This window comes from Rhinolophus sinicus, chromosome 10 (assembly GCF_057876585.1).
Source record: "Rhinolophus sinicus isolate RSI-liver-muscle chromosome 10, RSI-T2T, whole genome shotgun sequence".
In the NCBI taxonomy this organism is placed as follows: Eukaryota; Metazoa; Chordata; class Mammalia; order Chiroptera; family Rhinolophidae; genus Rhinolophus; species Rhinolophus sinicus.
In genome coordinates, this window is record NC_142510.1 from 20077122 (window position 1) to 20096083 (window position 18962).

General features: G+C 56.3%; 1 non-coding gene and 3 pseudogenes across 1 annotated transcript; 3 read left to right on the top strand and 1 right to left on the bottom strand.

Annotated features, from left to right (window-relative positions):
* The first annotated feature begins 2645 nt into the window (after nucleotides 1–2645).
* Nucleotides 2646–2765, top strand: LOC148757066 (5S ribosomal RNA; annotated as a pseudogene).
* Nucleotides 2766–3968: 1203 nt separating this feature from the next.
* LOC148757067 (5S ribosomal RNA) lies at nucleotides 3969–4088 on the top strand (annotated as a pseudogene).
* Nucleotides 4089–8862: 4774 nt separating this feature from the next.
* On the top strand, nucleotides 8863–8982 carry LOC148757068 (5S ribosomal RNA; annotated as a pseudogene).
* A 5091-nt stretch (nucleotides 8983–14073) lies between these two features.
* Nucleotides 14074–14195, bottom strand: LOC148757069 (U5 spliceosomal RNA). Its single transcript, XR_016022673.1, has one exon. It is a non-coding gene; the product is annotated as a U5 spliceosomal RNA (small nuclear RNA).
* Nucleotides 14196–18962: the final 4767 nt, after the last annotated feature.

The following is an 18962-nucleotide window of genomic DNA, read 5'->3' on the forward strand; positions in this document are numbered from 1 at the left end:
TCCCGGTCCCCAGTCTCCCGGTCCCCTGTCTCCCGGTCGCCCGGTCTTCCGGTCCCCCGGTCCTCCGTCCAGTGTTACCCCCTTCCCCCGGTCCCCCGGTCCCCCCATCTCCCTGTCCCTCTGTCTCCCGGTCCGGCCGCACACCCATCCCCCCGACTCCCGATCCCCCGTCTCCCGGTCGCCCGGTCCCCCGGTTCCCCGTCTCCCGGTCCCCTCATCCCCTGGACCCAAAACCCCCGGTCCCTGGTCCCCCGGTCCCCCAGTCCCCCGGTTCCCCCATCGCCCTGGCCCCCGTCTACCGATCCCCCAGTTCCCCGTTCGCCCCGTCTTCCGGTCCTCCCATCCCACAGTCTCCCGTCTCCCGTTGTCCCATCTCCCGGTCACCCCGTCCCCGGTCCCCCGTCTCGCGGTCCCACGTCTCCTAGTCGCCCCGTTCCCCGGTACCCCATCTCCCGGTCTCCTCATCCCCCAGTCCCGCAACCCCCGGTCCCCCGGTCCCCCCGTCCCCCGGTCCGCGTCTCCCGGTCCCCTCATTCCCCAGTCCCCCAACCCCCGTTCCCCGGTCCCCCGGTCCCCCCATCTCCCGGTCCACTGGTACCCCCGTCCCTCCAGTCCACTCATGCCCCTCGTCACCCCATCGCCCGGTCCACTATCCCCCGGTCCCCCCAAACTCCGGTCCCCCGGTCCGCGGGTCCCCTGGTCCCCCCATCCGCCGTTCCCCCAGTCCCCCCGTCTCTGTTGCCCCGGTCCCCCAGTCCTCCGGTCCCCCCGTCCCCCGGTCCCCCCGTCCCTCCAGTCCCCCTGTCCCTCCGTCTCCCGGTCCCCCCGTCGCCCCGTCCCTCGGCCCCCGGTCCCGACGTCTCCCCGTCCCCCCGGCCCCAGGTCCCCCATCTCCCGGTCCCCCCGTCTCACGGTCCCCCGTTCCTCCGTTTCCCGGTCCCCCCCTCCCCATGTCCCTCGTCCCCCCGTACCCTCGTATCCCTGTCCCCCCATCCACCGGTCTCCTGGTCCCTCCGTCCCACCGTCCGGCAGTCCCACCGTCCTCTCATTCCCCCAGTCCCCCAGTCCCCCAGTCTCCCTGTCCCCCAATTCCCCGGTCTCCCTTTCCCCTGGTACCGTGTCCCCCCGTCTCCCGTTCCCCCCGACCCCTGGTCCCACTGTCTCCCAGTACCCAGTCCCCCTGTCCCCCGGGTCCCCCGGTCCCCTTGTCCCCCCATCCCCCAGTCCCCCCGTCCCCCCGGCCCTCTCGTACTCCCGTCCCCCCATCTTCCGGTCACCCCTTCCCCCCGTCCCACATGCCCCCGTCTCCCAGACCCCCCGTCCCCCGGTTCTCCCAGTTCCAACGGTCTCCCTGTCCCCCTGCCCCCCTTCCCCCATCTCCTGGTACCCCGTCCCCCGGTACCCCCGCCCCGGGTTCCTACAGTCCCACCGTTCTCCCTGTCCCCCCCCCTTACACCCGTCTCCCGGTCCCCTGTCCCCCGGTCCTCCCGTCCCCCGGTCCCCCTGTCCCCCCGTTCTGTCTGTCGATCCCAGTCCTGCGGGGACTCTAGTCCCTCTGCCCGCACAAGAACCCAGGATTTGGCGAGGCCAAGAAGGAACACCAACAGAGCCACGGATAGGGGGCTCATAGCACCATGTCTCACGGGCGGCTGGCTTGGAGACACAGCAAGCCGGAGCCGCCCGATCCCCAACCTGCCGGCCGATTCTCTGCCAACCAACAGACCCACCAAGCCGGCCCACTTCAGTCCGCGCCCCTCTGCAATTTGCAGTCCACCATCCGCGCTTCCTAGCTTGGCCACCGCAGCTCTGCCGGTGGCCAATGTCCAACTGGCAACAGCTGATGGCCAAGCGGTAACAGCTGATGTCCGTGCAGCCCCCACGCAGCACCCCTCCACGCGAGGCCCAGAGCCTGGAAAGTGCTCTCTGCAAGTCTGTCCCCACAGTCCCCGTCTGTCCCTCTCCGCCTACCTCTTGCTCCGTCTCTGGCCTTCTCTCATCCTCTCTCTCAACACCCTGGGTCAGGAGAGGTGATGTGTAGCCAGTGAAGTGACCAGTGATCGGGCGGGACGCCGGTCGCTGATGAGGGGCGAGGGCCCAGACAGAAGGCTGTGTGACGAAGGGTGGCGGCAGTCTGGAGGTGCTGCCCCCTGGTGGCGGGTGGCTCTCCCTGGCTTTGGGCCAGTGGGTGGGGCCGGCCAGGGCCAGGGCCTGGGTTGCACGTCCCTAGGGTGGAGGGGACTGAGAGGACCCTGCGACCCCCTCGGTGGCCCTGAGTGGGGGGACAGCACAGCAGCAAGGGGTTGTGCTTTTGTGGGGCTGGGGGGGGGATGAGAGGGGTTGGGGTAGGGGGGCGTGGTAAAAGCCATTCCGGGCGTGGGGAGTCCCAGGATGCCAGGGCGCCCAGACATATGTCACAGTCAGGGAAGTGACAGAGGCCTGTGGAGCCACTGGGGGGCGCGAAGGGGCCTCGCTGCGGGCCAGGAGTATCCCGTCGCCCACACCAGCGGCGACCGGAGGAGGCGGGGAGCGGGCGGGAGGCACTCGGGCAGACATGCTCGCCACCCGAGCGGCCCAGCAGCATGGCGCGTGCGCTCAGGAGGCAAGTCGGGAGCAGGCTCTTGGAGTGCCGGTAGCCGGGTCCCAGTGCCTAAGGCCATACCACCCTGAACGCAGCAGATCTCGTCTGATCTCGGAAGCTAAGCAGGGTCTGTCCTGGTTAGTACTTGGATGGGAGACCGCCTGGGAATACCTGTTGGCTTTTGCTAGCGTCTCCTTTTGCATCGCCGCTCCGGCGTGGCTCCCTCCGAACCCCTGCCGCCCCTTGCCCCTCTGCAGCCTCCCAGCCAGCCGCAGGTCCCCCTGACCAGCAGAGGGTCAGCCGCCCGGCACTACAAGCTGGCAGCCCCGGCCGCACACCAGGCCCCTGTGCCAGGGCTCCCCCGCACACCCTCCTCTCAGTCCTCTTCGGTCCCGCAGGCCGTCATCGCGAATCCTTCGCCGACGCGCGGTCGCCGCCACCGCCGCCTGCGCCAAAGCCACCGCCACAACCGGGCTCCCCACACCCCCCGCCAGCGCTGCCCTCGCCCCCGCCCCTGTCCCCGCCCCCGCCGCCGCCACGGCCAAACTCCCTCAAACTCCCTCCTGTGCTCTCCCCACCTCGGCCACCAGCACCGCGCTCCCCATCTCCGCCACCAGTGCTGCCCTCTCCCCCACCCCGACCCCGCCGCCGCCATATCCGTACTCCCACAATTCCCTCCTCCGCTCTCCCCGCCTCCAGCACCTCCATCTCCCCCGCCCCCGCCCTAGACCCCCGCAGCCACCATCGCCATACTCCCTCAGTCTCCCGCCTCTGCTCTCCCGGCCTCCGCCGCCAGCACCGCCCTCACGCCCTCCCCAGCCCCCGCCGCCACCGCCGCCGCCATCGGCCCCCGTGTCCCAGCGCCCACCGTCAAAGCCCCCATTGTCGCCGCCGCCATCGCCGCCCTGGCGCCATCCACGCGGTTGCCATCGCCTACCTCGCCACCCTCCCCTGCCTCCGCCCCCGCCGCCGCCGCGGGGTCCTCCCACAACTCCCAGGCCCAGGGTTGCCTGCTGGTGCAGGCCTCCACCAGCCTTGGGGCTGCGGTTGGGGGTAAACCTGGTGGCGGTAGGGGGGCGGGTTGTATGCCGGTCTGGGTGCGGGGAGTCCCAGGATGCCAGAGTTCCACGACTTCTGGCACCATCAGGGAAGTGGCAGTGTCCCATGGAGCCTCGGGTGGCGCGAAGGGGCCTCGCTGCCGGCCAGGAGTAGCCCGCCGCCCACGCCAGGGGCATTCGGAAGAGGCGGGGAGCCGGACTGGGGGCGGACGCGGTGCTGGCAGAGCCGGCCCGCGGGTCGATGCTCGCCACCGGAGCGGCTCATCTGCATGCCGGGCGCTCACGAGACAGGCCGGGAGCAGGCTCTTGGGGCGCGGGTGCCGGGTCCCAGCGTCTACGGCCATACCACCCTGAACGCGCCCGATCTCCTCTGATCTCGGGAGCTAAGCAGGGAGGGGCCTGGTTAGTACTTGGATGGGAGACCGCCTGGGTATACCTGTAGGCTTTTGCTCGCCTCTGCTTTTGCGCCGCCGCCCCGGCGTGCCTCCCTCCGAACCCCTGCCGCCCCTCTGCAACCCCTGCAGCCGCCCAGCCAGCCGAAGGTCCCCCTGGCCAGAGGAGGGACAGCCGCCCAGCACTACAAGCTCGCATCCCCGGCCGCACACCAGGCCTGTCGGCCAGGGCTCCCCCCCCTCTCCCTCTTCTTAGTGCTCTTCGCCGAGGCAGGCCGTCAGCCTGCAGCAGTCAGCCGCGTCTAGGTCGCCGCCGCCGCCACCGCCATCGCAGGGCTCCCTCTCGCTCCCCGACCCTGCCGCCGCCGCAACCCCCAACGCCCAAGCCCAGGGCTGCCTGCCGGCGCAGGCTTCCACCAGGCTCTCTCCATCCCAGGACGTGCCGGTCCTTTGCACCTCGGCCCGAGCCCAGGGGACGCCCATCCCTGCGCCTGCCCCTGGGCCCCGAGACACAGTTTCGGCGTGTCCTCGGGCAAACGGGACGCCCACCCGCCCCGCCCCACCGGAGTCTTCTGTCTCCGCGGGCAGGCACCTCTCCCCACACCCCCGCGCGTCCCCTCCCGTCTCCCACAAGAGCCAGGAGCCCTCCCTTCCCGCCGGCCACGGTGTCCCCGACACAAAGGGCACAAAGAGCCGGGACAAACCAGGGGACGGCGGGAGCAGCACCCCAACACACCACGCGCCATCGACTCCAGGGGAGACCGCCACAAGGGAAGAGCAGGCACGCAGGCACACAATCCTCACAACCAGGGTGCCTGGGGGCTGCCACTCTCCTCCCGCGGGCGGGTCCCTGGGCGGGGCTCAGAGCCCACTGGCCCTCCGGAGACCCTGGCGGCCCGCCCCGGGGGCTTCAATGGTGACTGCCAACGCCAGGGCAATGCCTCCTTGGCGGAGCCCAGCCCCGGGCACGACCACACTCCGGTGGAGAAGCCACCACTTCAACACAGCCTCAGTGCGTCTGTCCCAGTCCGTGTGCCCGAATGTGCGTCCCTCCCACCCTCCCCCACCCCATGTCTGTCTGGCTCTGTGACGTGCCTGTTGGGTTCTGGCTCTGGCTCAGGAGCTCTCTCCCCGCGTGCCAGCCCCCTCTTTCTCTGTCTCTGTCCATGTCTCTCTGTATGTCTAGACACATACATGTACATATACGTGTATATTTCCATCTCGCTCCCTCTTACTCCTCCTCCCGTTCTGTCTGTCTGTCCCTGTCCTGCGGGGACTCTAGTCCCTCTGCCCGCACAAGAACGCAGGATTTGGCGAGGCCAAGAAGGAACACCCACAGAGCCACGGATAGGGGGCTCATAGCACCATGTCTCACGGGCGGCTGGCTTGGAGACACGGCAAGCCGGAGCCGCCCGATCCCCCACCTGCCGGCCGATTCTCTGCCAACCAACAGACCCACCAAGCCGGCCCACTGCAGTCCGCGCCCCTCTGCAATTTGCAGTCCACCATCCGCGCTTCCTAGCTTGGCCACCGCAGCTCTGCCGGTGTCCAATGGCCAACTGGCAACAGCTGAAGGCCAAGCGGTAACAGCTGATGTCAGTGCAGCCCCACGCAGTACCCCCGTCCCCCGGTACCCCCGTCTCCCCGTCACCCCTGTCTCCGTTCCCCCGGTTCCCCGTCTTCCTGTCCCCCGTCTCCCGGGTCCCCCGTCCCCACGTTCCACCATCCCCCCTATTCCGGTCCACCCCCGTCCCCTGTTCCCCCCGTACCCTGATCCCCCTGTTCCCCCGTACCCCCATCAACCCTCTCCCAGTCCACCCGTCCCCCGGTGCCCCCGTTCCCCCCAGTGCCCCATCCCGCGTTCCCCGCTCCCCCGTCCCCCCAGTCCCCCCACGCCCCTGGTCCACCCGTCCCCCATTCCCTCGTCTCCCGGTCCCCCCCTCCCCGGGTCCCCCGACCCCCGTTCCCCCGTCTCCCGGTCCTCCGTCTCGCGGTCCACCTGTCCCCCGGTCCCCCAGTCCCAACGTCTACCCGTCCCCCCGTCCCTCCTTCGCCTGGTACCGCCGTCCCCCCATATCCCCGGTCTCCCGTTCCCCGGTCCCCCGTCTCCTGGTCCCCCGGTCCCCCGTTTCCCCCGGCGCCCAGGCGCCCTTCTACCGGTCCCCCCGTTCCCCGGTCTCCCCGTGTCCCGGTCCCCAGTCTCCCGGTCCCCTGTCTCCCGGTCGCCCGGTCTTCCGGTCCCCCGGTCCTCCGTCCAGTGTTACCCCCTTCCCCCGGTCCCCCGGTCCCCCCATCTCCCTGTCCCTCTGTCTCCCGGTCCGGCCGCACACCCATCCCCCCGACTCCCGATCCCCCGTCTCCCGGTCGCCCGGTCCCCCGGTTCCCCGTCTCCCGGTCCCCTCATCCCCTGGACCCAAAACCCCCGGTCCCTGGTCCCCCGGTCCCCCAGTCCCCCGGTTCCCCCATCGCCCTGGCCCCCGTCTACCGATCCCCCAGTTCCCCGTTCGCCCCGTCTTCCGGTCCTCCCATCCCACAGTCTCCCGTCTCCCGTTGTCCCATCTCCCGTTCACCCCGTCCCCGGTCCCCCGTCTCGCGGTCCCACGTCTCCTAGTCGCCCCGTTCCCCGGTACCCCATCTCCCGGTCTCCTCATCCCCCAGTCCCGCAACCCCCGGTCCCCCGGTCCCCCCGTCCCCCGGTCCGCGTCTCCCGGTCCCCTCATTCCCCAGTCCCCCAACCCCCGTTCCCCGGTCCCCCGGTCCCCCCATCTCCCGGTCCACTGGTACCCCCGTCCCTCCAGTCCACTCATGCCCCTCGTCACCCCATCGCCCGGTCCACTATCCCCCGGTCCCCCCAAACTCCGGTCCCCCGGTCCGCGGGTCCCCTGGTCCCCCCATCCGCCGTTCCCCCAGTCCCCCCGTCTCTGTTGCCCCGGTCCCCCAGTCCTCCGGTCCCCCCGTCCCCCGGTCCCCCCGTCCCTCCAGTCCCCCTGTCCCTCCGTCTCCCGGTCCCCCCGTCGCCCCGTCCCTCGGCCCCCGGTCCCGACGTCTCCCCGTCCCCCCGGCCCCAGGTCCCCCATCTCCCGGTCCCCCCGTCTCACGGTCCCCCGTTCCTCCGTTTCCCGGTCCCCCCCTCCCCATGTCCCTCGTCCCCCAGTACCCTCGTATCCCTGTCCCCCCATCCACCGGTCTCCTGGTCCCTCCGTCCCACCGTCCGGCAGTCCCACCGTCCTCTCATTCCCCCAGTCCCCCAGTCCCCCAGTCTCCCTGTCCCCCAATTCCCCGGTCTCCCTTTCCCCTGGTACCGTGTCCCCCCGTCTCCCGTTCCCCCCGACCCCTGGTCCCACTGTCTCCCAGTACCCAGTCCCCCTGTCCCCCGGGTCCCCCGGTCCCCTTGTCCCCCCATCCCCCAGTCCCCCCGTCCCCCCGGCCCTCTCGTACTCCCGTCCCCCCATCTTCCGGTCACCCCTTCCCCCCGTCCCACATGCCCCCGTCTCCCAGACCCCCCGTCCCCCGGTTCTCCCAGTTCCAACGGTCTCCCTGTCCCCCTGCCCCCCTTCCCCCATCTCCTGGTACCCCGTCCCCCGGTACCCCCGCCCCGGGTTCCTACAGTCCCACCGTTCTCCCTGTCCCCCCCCCTTACACCCGTCTCCCGGTCCCCTGTCCCCCGGTCCTCCCGTCCCCCGGTCCCCCTGTCCCCCCGTTCTGTCTGTCGATCCCAGTCCTGCGGGGACTCTAGTCCCTCTGCCCGCACAAGAACCCAGGATTTGGCGAGGCCAAGAAGGAACACCAACAGAGCCACGGATAGGGGGCTCATAGCACCATGTCTCACGGGCGGCTGGCTTGGAGACACGGCAAGCCGGAGCCGCCCGATCCCCAACCTGCCGGCCGATTCTCTGCCAACCAACAGACCCACCAAGCCGGCCCACTGCAGTCCGCGCCCCTCTGCAATTTGCAATCCACCATCCACGCTTCCTAGCTTGGCCACCGCAGCTCTGCCGGTGGCCAATGGCCAACTGGCAACAGCTGATGGCCAAGCGGTAACAGCTGATGTCCGTGCAGCCCCCACGCAGCACCCCTCCACGCGAGGCCCAGAGCCTGGAAAGTGCTCTCTGCAAGTCTGTCCCCACAGTGCCCGTCTGTCCCTCTCCGCCTACCTCTTGCTCCGTCTCTGGCCTTCTCTCATCCTCTCTCTCAACACCCTGGGTCAGGAGAGGTGATGTGTAGCCAGTGAAGTGACCAGTGATCGGGCGGGTCGCCGGTCGCTGATGAGGGGCGAGGGCCCAGACAGAAGGCTGTGTGACGAAGGGTGGCGGCAGTCTGGAGGTGCTGCCCCCTGGTCGCGGGTGGCTCTCCCTGGCTTTGGGCCAGTGGGTGGGGCCGGCCAGGGCCAGGGCCTGGGTTGCACGTCCCTAGGGTGGAGGGGACTGAGAGGACCCTGCGACCCCCTCGGTGGCCCTGAGTGGTGGGGACAGCACAGCAGCAAGGGGGGTGTGCGTTTGTGGGGCTGGGGGGGGAGATGAGAGTGGTTGGGGTAGGGGGGCGTGGTAAAAGCCATTCCGGGCGTGGGGAGTCCCAGGATGCCAGGGCGCCCAGACATATGTCACAGTCAGGGAAGTGACAGAGGCCTGTGGAGCCACTGGGGGGCGCGAAGGGGCCTCGCTGCGGGCCAGGAGTAGCCCGTCGCCCACACCAGCGGCGACCGGAGGAGGCGGGGAGCGGGCGGGAGGCACTCGGGCAGACATGCTCGCCACCCGAGCGGCCCAGCAGCATGGCGCGTGCGCTCAGGAGGCAAGTCGGGAGCAGGCTCTTGGAGTGCCGGTAGCCGGGTCCCAGTGCCTAAGGCCATACCACCCTGAACGCAGCAGATCTCGTCTGATCTCGGAAGCTAAGCAGGGTCTGTCCTGGTTAGTACTTGGATGGGAGACCGCCTGGGAATACCTGTTGGCTTTTGCTAGCGTCTCCTTTTGCATCGCCGCTCCGGCGTGGCTCCCTCCGAACCCCTGCCGCCCCTTGCCCCTCTGCAGCCTCCCAGCCAGCCGCAGGTCCCCCTGACCAGCAGAGGGTCAGCCGCCCGGCACTACAACCTGGCAGTCCCGGCCGCACACCAGGCCCGTGGGCCAGGGCTCCCCCCCACACCCTCCTCTCAGTCCTCTTCGGTCCCGCAGGCCGTCATCGTGAATCCTTCGCCGACGCGCGGTCGCCGCCACCGCCGCCTGCGCCAAAGCCACCGCCACCACCGGGCTCCCCACACCCCCCGCCAGCGCCGCCCCCGCCGCTGCCACCGCCAAACTCCCTCAAACTCCCTCCTGTGCTCTCCCCACCTCGGCCGCCAGCACCGCGCTCCCCATCTCCGCCACCAGTGCTGCCCTCTCCCCCACCCCCGCCCCCGCCGCCGCCGCCATATCCGTACTCCCTCAATTCCCTCCTCTGCTCTCCCCGCCTCCAGCACCGCCATCTCCCCCGCCCCCGCCCCAGAACCCCGCAGCCACCATCGCCAGAGTTCCACGACTTCTGGCACCATCAGGGAAGTGGCAGTGTCCCATGGAGCCTCGGGTGGCGCGAAGGGGCCTCGCTGTCGCCAGGAGTAGCCCGTCGCCCACGCCAGGGGCATTAGGAAGAGGCGGGGAGCCGGACTGGGGGGGGACGCGGTGCTGGCAGAGCCGGCCCGCGGGTCGATGCTCGCCACCGGAGCGGCTCATCTGCATGGCGGGCGCTCACGAGACAGGCCGGGAGCAGGCTCTTGGGGCGCGGGAGCCGGGTCCCAGCGTCTACGGCCATACCACCATGAACGCGCCTAATCTTGGAAGCTAAGCAGGGTCGGACCCGGTTAGTACTTTGATGGGAGACCGCCTGGGAATACCTGTAGGCTTTTGCTTGCCTCTCCTTTTGCGCCGCCGCCCTGGCGTGGCTCCCTCCAAAACCCGGCCGCCCCTTGCCCCTCTGCAGCCGCCCAGCCAGCCGAAGGTCCCCCTGACCAGGGGCCCGTCAGCCCCCCGGCACGACAAGCTGGCAGCCCCGGCCGCACACCAGGCCGTCGGCCAGGGCTCCCCCCCACATCCTCTTCTTAGTCCTCCTCACTGAGGCAGGCCGTCAGCCAGCAGCAGTTAGCCGAGCCTGTGTCTCTGCCAGGAGGCACCTCTCCCCACACCCCCACGTGCTCCCTTCCGTTGCCCACAAGAGCCAGCAGCCCTCCCTTTCCGCCGTTCGCTGTAGCCCCAACACATAGGACACAAAGAGCCGGGTAAACCAGGGGACCGAGGGAGCAGCACCTCAACCCACCGCAGGCCCTCGGACTCCAGGAGAGACCACCACAAGGGGAAGTGCAGGCACACAACCCTCACAACCAGGGTGCCTGTGTGCTGCCACTCTCCTCCTGCGGGGGGGTCCCAGGGCTGTGCTCTGAGCCCACTGGCCCTCCGGCCTGGCCCGGGGGCTTCAAGGTTGACTGCCAACGCCCGGGCACTGCCTACTTAGTGGAGCCCAGTCCCGGGCATGACCACACTTCAGTTGAGAAGCTGGCACTTCAAAACAGCCTCAGTGCGTCTGTCCCAGTCCGTGTGCCCGCTTGTGCGTCCCTCCCCCCTCCCCCACCCCATGTCTCTCTGGCTCCGTGACGTGCCTGGGGGGCTCTGGCTCTAGCTCAGGAGCTCTCTCCCCGCGTGCCAGCCCCCTCTTTCTCTGTCTCTGTCCATGTCTCTCTGTATGTCTAGGTACATACAGGTACATATAGGTGTATATTTCGATCTCGCTCCCTCTTACTCCTCCTCCCGTTCTGTCTGTCGGTCCCTGTCCTGCGGGGACTCTAGTCCCTCTGCCCGCACAAGAACGCAGGATATGGCGAGGCCAAGAAGGAACACCAAAGCAGCCACGGATAGGGGGCTCATAGCACGATTTCTCACGGGGGGCTTGCTTTGAGACACGGCAAGCCGGAGCCGCCCGATCCCCAACCTGCCGGCCGATTCTCTGCCAACCAACAGACCCACCAACCTACCGACCCACCAAGCCGGCCAAGTGCAATCCGCGCCCCTCTGCAATTTGCCGTCCAGTATCCGCGCTTCCTAGCTTCGGCACCGCAGCTCCTCCGGTGGCCAATGGCCAACTGGCAACAGCTGATGGCCAAGCGGTCACAGCTGATGACCATGCAGCCCCCAAGCAGCACCCCTCCACGCGAGGCCCAGAGCCTGGAGAGTGCTCTCTGCGAGTCTGTCTCCACAGTCCCCATCTGTCTCTCTCCGCCTCTCTCTTGCTCCGTCTCTGGCCTTCTCTCATCCTCTCTCTCACCTCCCGGGGTCAGGAGAGGTGACGTGTAACCAGTGAAGGGACTGGAGATCGGGCAGGTCTCCGGTCGCTGACTAGGGGTGAGGGCCACAACTAAAGTCTTGTGACGAAGAGTGGCTGTAGACTGGAGCTGCTGTACCCTGGTGGCAGGGGTGGCTTTCCCTGGCTTTGGGCCAGTGGGTGGGGCCGGCCAGGGCCAGGGCCTGGGTTGCATGTCCCTAGGGCCGGAGGGGACTGAGAGGACCCTGCGACCCCCTCGATTGCCCTGAGCGGGGGCTATATATTTGTAGTCTATATATTTTTAATATTCACCTACATTTAACATTTCACCATCATCAAATATCTGAACATTGAATTTTGTTTCAGGTAATTTGAAAACTATGTTTCTTTCTGGATACTTACTTCTCTTTCTGCTTTCATGTTTTCATGATGACACAGTCTTTCATTTAAGTGAGTCCATTCATTGAGTAACACCTTATTTCTCTCCTCCAGCATACAATCTAGTTTCTCAGTTTGAGGTGAAATATTTTTATGATAATCTGAAACTGGTCTTGGATACTAATTACTCGCTTTTCATTGTGACTTTTGTTGCGAGCATCATCCCGTTGCTGTCGAAGCAATGTATTTTCACTTTGTAGGTGAGAACACCTCTCCTCTAGGGATTCCAGCTTTCCAATGTATGTGTTCACTTTTTCTCGATCACTTTGATACATGTGTTCAATTTCCTTTTTTTGACACTGTGTTTGGCTTAGGTCTCTGTGAACACGTTCTAAAACCAAAGTCGTTTCTCTAAGAGCAACTCCTGTGTGATGGCACTTAGTTTCTAGACTACTGAATTTACTTTCAGCTTTAGAAAGTTGTTGAGAAAGAATCTCATTGTTATCTTTTAGGCTAGACACATCAAAATTCACTTTGTCCCGTAAAACAAACCATTCCTCTCTTGCTCTCTGGAAAGCAAGCTGTACACCTCTTTTAGATTTCCGACTTTGCTCAAGACCGTGGATAGCGGTAGCCAGTCTAGAATGGCAGGATTCAACTTCTGTTTGCAGTCTTTCTCTGTTTCGTTTTCCACTCCGCGTTTCAGAGGTTAGTCTTTTATTCTCAGCTGTCAGAACATCCAGCTGTCCATTACATTGAAATATTGTTTTCATTAGTGTTTCCTCATAGAGTTTTATTGTCTTTTGAAGATGGTCATTCTTTTCTTTTACAATTGCAATGTCCTCAAAATACTTTTTTTCCATTTCCTGATACGCATTTTTAACCCTATCTGTTTCCAGTCTTAGTATGGCAATTTCATGCAACAGATCTTTTTGTTTTTCATGACTCTCAGAAACCTAGGTAAAAGAAAAAAAGACTTGTAACTAGCCCTCAGTTAAATGACGTATTGTGATATCCTCTGAAATTAAAGAAGAACCTATATGTTTATATAATGAAAGGTTGCAATAAATGGATATCCCACTGATTGAAATAAATGGATATCCCAAACCTCCAACTTTGTACAAGCATAAATTCTCCAAAGTTCAAAAATTTAGTACAAGAGGCTGAATCCATGAGAGTGGAAAACAGAATTTTAAAATCATAAGAGAATTTTAAGAGTCTCTGATTTGGAAAAGATACAAAATGAGAAGGCATAAATGATTAAGAAATCTCACTTTAAAAAAGAGTTTCCAGTCGGAAAATACAGCACATCCAGAGTAAGAGTATTAACTCTGCCTATATTCAGACAGATTAAATTTCCTAAAATTCTTTTTTCTGATATATTCCATAGATATTCTAATTTTCCAGTATTTTCATAGTCAGTTATGAAAATTACATCTACTAATAGCTGATAAATCTAGGCATTGCACTAAGCTCTTCTCGTTTGTTATCACAATCTAAAACAGAGAAATTGAAAAGATCAGTGAGTTTAGGGTTTTCCCCAGGACTTCTGACTCTACAATAGTGCTCTCACACCAAACCACAGCGATTCCTCTAGTGTAAATATATAAATTGAAGAGGCCTTAGAAATTCATGAGAATATTTGCTGCTGCAGTAATTTTATTTCCTCTTTATAATGTTTAAAGTAGCCATAATTATAAAATGGGAAAATACACTGACCTATTTGACTAGGAATAAAATACTCATCAGTAAATTATCACTTGGTATATATATACACACACACACACACACACACATATATATATATATATATCACACACACATATACACACACACACACACACACACACACACACACACACACACACACACCATGGCATACAATCTTCTTCAAAAGTTCATTGTACTGAAATAGGATACTACTTGGAGCAAATTGTTCCTTTTCTCAAAAGGAGGAGAATGAATGTAAAATATGGTCTGACCTGGCTGTACATTAGCCTCAATGGAAATGAAAACTAACCTCTCTATTGATACAGCAAGGGGATGAAATCACTGCCGAAAACTGGAACATCTGTTGATAGTAGCAATCGTTTTGAGATTATAGAAAGCTCATAGATTCCTGCAAAAAGTGTTAAAGCCTTCACTATGGATGAGGCCACTGTGAATGTCACCACTTGTCTGTTGGACATAGACGGATTTGAATCAAGAATATCATTTACTGCAATGGACCAAAAACGTCACTCCGCATAAAACACACACACACACACACACACACTTTCACACATGCACACAGAGATGCACACAGACTCACAAACACATACACACATACATATGCTTTCAAAATCCTCAATATTTCCCATATGTACAGTGTTGGTTTTTAAATATATACACACACAATTACACATGTGTTTGAAAATGACTAAACAAAATACCTCAGAGTTCTTTTTCTTTCCACGGAAATCTTTAGTAAAAGGCGAAAGATTTATACGATTTGGAGAGAAACCAGAGTATAAAGAATTCATTTTCTTAAAATCTATTTCTTTCTCCTTTTGTTTGCAAAGGTCATTAGTCAGAATTGCATCTTGTAATATTCTGTCATTGTGCCCTGGAGAACGTCTCCTCTGAGTGTCACGTTGCTCTACTGCCACCTAGCGCATCGTGTATGAACAAAGAAAAATTAGAACGTAATTAAAATTTAAGTGTTAAACTTCTTAATCGATGTTTACTTACTCCCAAATTACTGGACTACAACTAGGAAGTGGCAGATAAAGTGCCTCAGTCTAAATTAAGAGAAAAACATGAACCCACCAATCGAATTTTGTCCCTGTTTGAACTAAACAATTCGTTAGATGTTAAATCCACCCAAAAATGAATTAGTAGATGATTGCTAAATGTTATAGAGGCTTCCTCCCTTAAAATATGTCACCCCACCATATCTTAATTAGTGAGTACCTACCGTGAACCTAACAACATTTTTAAAGATTAATAGCTGGAGAAGAGGCAAACTTTAAACTATTAGGACACAAAAACATTTACATGAAGCAGAAAGAGAAGCCAATTTCTAAATTTTTATTCAGATTATATACTATGAAAGGGTTATGCATTCATAGAGTTACCTGTTGCATTCAGTTCCAATTGATTCTCATACCCACTGAGGTGAGCAGATAAAAGCAATGAGTAACACTGACCAATTTCCTACACCAAAATGAAAAACTAGAAAGTGCTTGTACCCTAACAACAGAAGGTCTCATCGTGCAGGATGTGGTTCTCTTAATAGGCAGGTGAGTTGATTTCATGACCCCATCCTCTACCTCAATGTAGACTCGGAAGTCAATTACACAGAGGTCCCAAGGCAGAGTCCATCTCTCACCTCGGCCTTAGTGAGCAGCCATACAAAACTCCAAATTTTGAACCACTGAGAATGATGAGTCCTTTCACACGAGTCCGACTCAGTGGTCAGCATTTGCACTGTGTTCATAATTTCAACTGTTTAATTGTCTGATTCAATAATTGATGGTACCTTCTTTATCATGTAAGGAAGTTAAAACAACGAGGAAGAAAACAATATTCAGGACTTTTTTTTTTTTCTTTTGCCTCAGTTCCAAGAATAAAATTGACTTACAAGTAACTATAGATTCTAACCATATTTAAAGTTTTGTAAGCAGTTCAAATGTGATGAAAATAATATTCAATTATGACCTAGTGACTCTTAAAAAGCTAGCTTGAAAGTTAATTTCAATGGGCCATGTTACGTTATTGATGCATTAAAAACGACATTATTCTAGAAATTTAAAAGTAAATTTTCACATACATGACAGTGGTTCTTTTCACTTCCATCAAGCCCCACTTGCTCTTTCTCTGATTTCATGCTTAAATGTAGTTCTGTGGATAAATCTATATATTAGATAAAATGAACTACTCAGGACATTTAGATAAAAACTATAATCTCTATGGAAACAAAATAACATGTTATCAATTGAGACTTTAAATTAAGCTTAATCTTTCACTGAACATTGACTTAAAAAATACTTGTGATTACCTAAAACTTCAACAAACCATTTGGGAAATAACAAATGTCACAAAGCTGAAGGCATATAAACATGTCAAAATCCATTCACAAATTCATTCACCCAACTTCAATGAAAACACAGTCAGAAACAGAACAAAACAAACAAATACTGGACAGACATATCTCGTCGTGATGTACTCTGTTGTCTACCTCCTAAGAGTACCTTTGAACAGCACCCTAAGATTCAACTGCAACATCGTTCACAGTTTCCAGAAGTTGTGTTACTGTTTACGCCTTTGTCAGTGTACACCTTTCCTCATATCTGAAGTGTTTTCCTCTACTATCCTGACAAATTTCCTTTAATCTTTGAGGATTCAGCAATGGGCTTTAAGGAAGAACTGAGATAAGAGGGGACAGACTATGTGGACACAGCTGCGAAGGAAGTACAATGCAGCAAATTCTCAACAAAATCCATTACGGCTGGAAAAGTCCACTCTGAGGTACATAAAGCCATAGAAAATGCAAGAAATATTTTAATATTTGGTTTCAGAAGGTGCTTTTTCAGTTACACTGAATAGAGTTATAACTGATACTTGGGAATTAACTCAGGGCTATAAAACTAAAGCTAAGAAACCACGTGTCCTCTCAGTAATCAATCTTTAGATCTCTTCCTATGTTTCCAATCTGCCTCCAACGTTCTACATATAATCCCCCTGCCCACTCCCCAGGGTAGGCTAAGTGTTACTCTAAAGGAAATCATGCTGTCAACTCATTGTCTTTCTTATTTACGTATATGTGACTGGAGTTACCGGAAGAATGCAAATGTCTTGCTGAAAGGTATTCCGTTTGGATATCTGTTGAATAAATGGAGTGAATATAAAGTAGATTTTGCCACAAAATGACTTTTGGAAAGTCAGAAAACTATGGTGAAGCCACACAGAGGTGGTCTAGGGTTAAACTCTTTCTGTTTCTTTCTTTCTTTTTTTTCTTTTTTTTTTTTTTAATGTTCTTTGCTGTCTCTGTTTCCCGGTAGCTGTGATTCACACAAGTCACAGAGCCTATAATATCCTAATAGGAACACACCTCCAATATGAGTCTTTTCTTTATCTACTAAGATCATGTGTCCAAACTCTGTGGATGCTGACAGATTTTGCGTCATTAAGTGTGATGCAAATGGACATTGATCATCAACTTTCCAATCCCTGGATCTTTCACGAGTGTCATCACTGAAACTCAAAGCAGTAGGATCCCATTCTGAAGAATCTGAAAAGAAGTTCTCATTGAGTAAAATGGAAATGATAACACAAATTTGACAATCGTGTAAAATTTCCTTCTTCAGTCCCATGTCCTCCCTTTCCCCAACCACGCTACTCCTTCATCGCACACGTTACTTTAGGTGTCCTATACCTGCCATTCACATAGATAAGTTCAATTAAGTGTTGCCACTCAGCGATTTCTGTTACATAATGTGTTTCAGGTCACAGCTTTGCTTCTTAATAGTTAAGATTGTTCACGGTATGAATTTCTTTGTTATTATCAAAAGTTATGTCCAACCACCTGTTTTAAGTTTAAATATGCATGTAAAACATGGGTTTAAAAAGCTTTTAATGAATGGTACCGCTTCAAATAAGAGACCACTTATTCCAAGGAAATGGTCTTTTCTAAATGCACAAATATCTTCAGAATTCATCCTTTAAGCCTCAAGTAAACAGAACTTCATATGACAGAGGACAGCCTTGGGTGATCTTACTGCTTCCAAGGAAATATAGGATCAGATTAGGTCCAAACTAGCTACCTCCAAAGGGTACAGAGTGTCACAAGACAGAAAGGGAATATATCACAAACTTATTTTCCTTTTAGAAAAAACAAAACTCTCAGATAAAGTTTTGAAGACAAGGGCAAGACAAAAGAAACAACTGTAGAGGTGAAGCTTTAAAGCCTGTCTCTTCATGAGGAGTAGCTTCATCATGTCACATCATGGGGCTTCCAAAGGTAGTTCTCAATGTCACGTGAGAGTCCCTGAAGTCCCAAGATGTATGAGTTCAGGGGCCTGAAGAGGTCAAAACTACCTTCTCAGGAATACTAAATGTCATTTGCCATTTTCACTCTCATTCTCTTGATCAGTGTCCCATAGAGTGTTCCACAGCCATGGTGACATCGTAGCTCTAGTGGTTACTGGGTCATCTCTCTAAGGGCGAATGGAATGTGCATGACGGGTGTGCTTGCACTTTAAATTTTTCTGTTATAATTTCTAATATTGTAAATATCGTGTTTCCCCAAAAATAACACCTAACTGGACAATCAGTTCTAATGCGTCTTTTGGAGCAAAAATCAATGTGAGACCTGGTCTTATTTTACTATATTATAAACCAGGTCTTATCGAACATAAAATAAGACCAGGTCTTACATTGATTTTTGCTCCAAAAGATGCAGTATAGCTGATTGTCTGGGTAGGCCTTATTTTGGGGGAAACAGGGTATCAACAGACACTCCCAACTTACACAAAATTCTTTGGGATTCTCAATAATTCTTTCTGTTTTTTGTTTTTTTAAATTCTTAATAGTATAAAAGGACCCTAAGGCCCAAAAGTTTCAGAATTACAGTTTTCGAAGATTGTGTCTACCAAATAGTCATTGTGATTACTTACTCCCACCGCTTGAAATAATCAAAGACACCATAAGCGTGCCTGCCCGCACACACACACATAGTCTGCTAATCAGAACATCAGGTTGGCTTAACGTCATTCGTGTAACAACACTAACATGACGTCAAGTTTAAACATAGTCGACATGTTAGCAACTTAGGTAAAGGGCAACGTTCAAATGAGCATTTCAGAATACTGGAAAATTCTCCGAGGGTGATAATTAATGTCTGGGAAAGCCGATTAAACAAGGAATTCCAAACTGGGAAATTTAGGGTGTCAAAACAGAAGTAGAAACATCTCAATTAAAGCACACATTTTTTGAATGTCTTTTTCTTATTCTTGTAAACATCTTTTTTTCTCAAATATGGATACAAACAATGACATCTGTACCATTTACATCAAATCCATCAATTACATTTGTAAAATGCAAAAAACACACACAAAGGAATGAGTAAGAAGACTGTGAGCACGTCAGAGATCATATTTTTTATCTGAAGAATGGATTGATGGGAAACCTGAGGATAGAATCAACAGCATATCTTGACTGCAATCCATCAGAAACATTTATACCATCACACTACAAGGATTTATCATGTTCTTCAATTTTTCCTGTAATTCAGCAAGT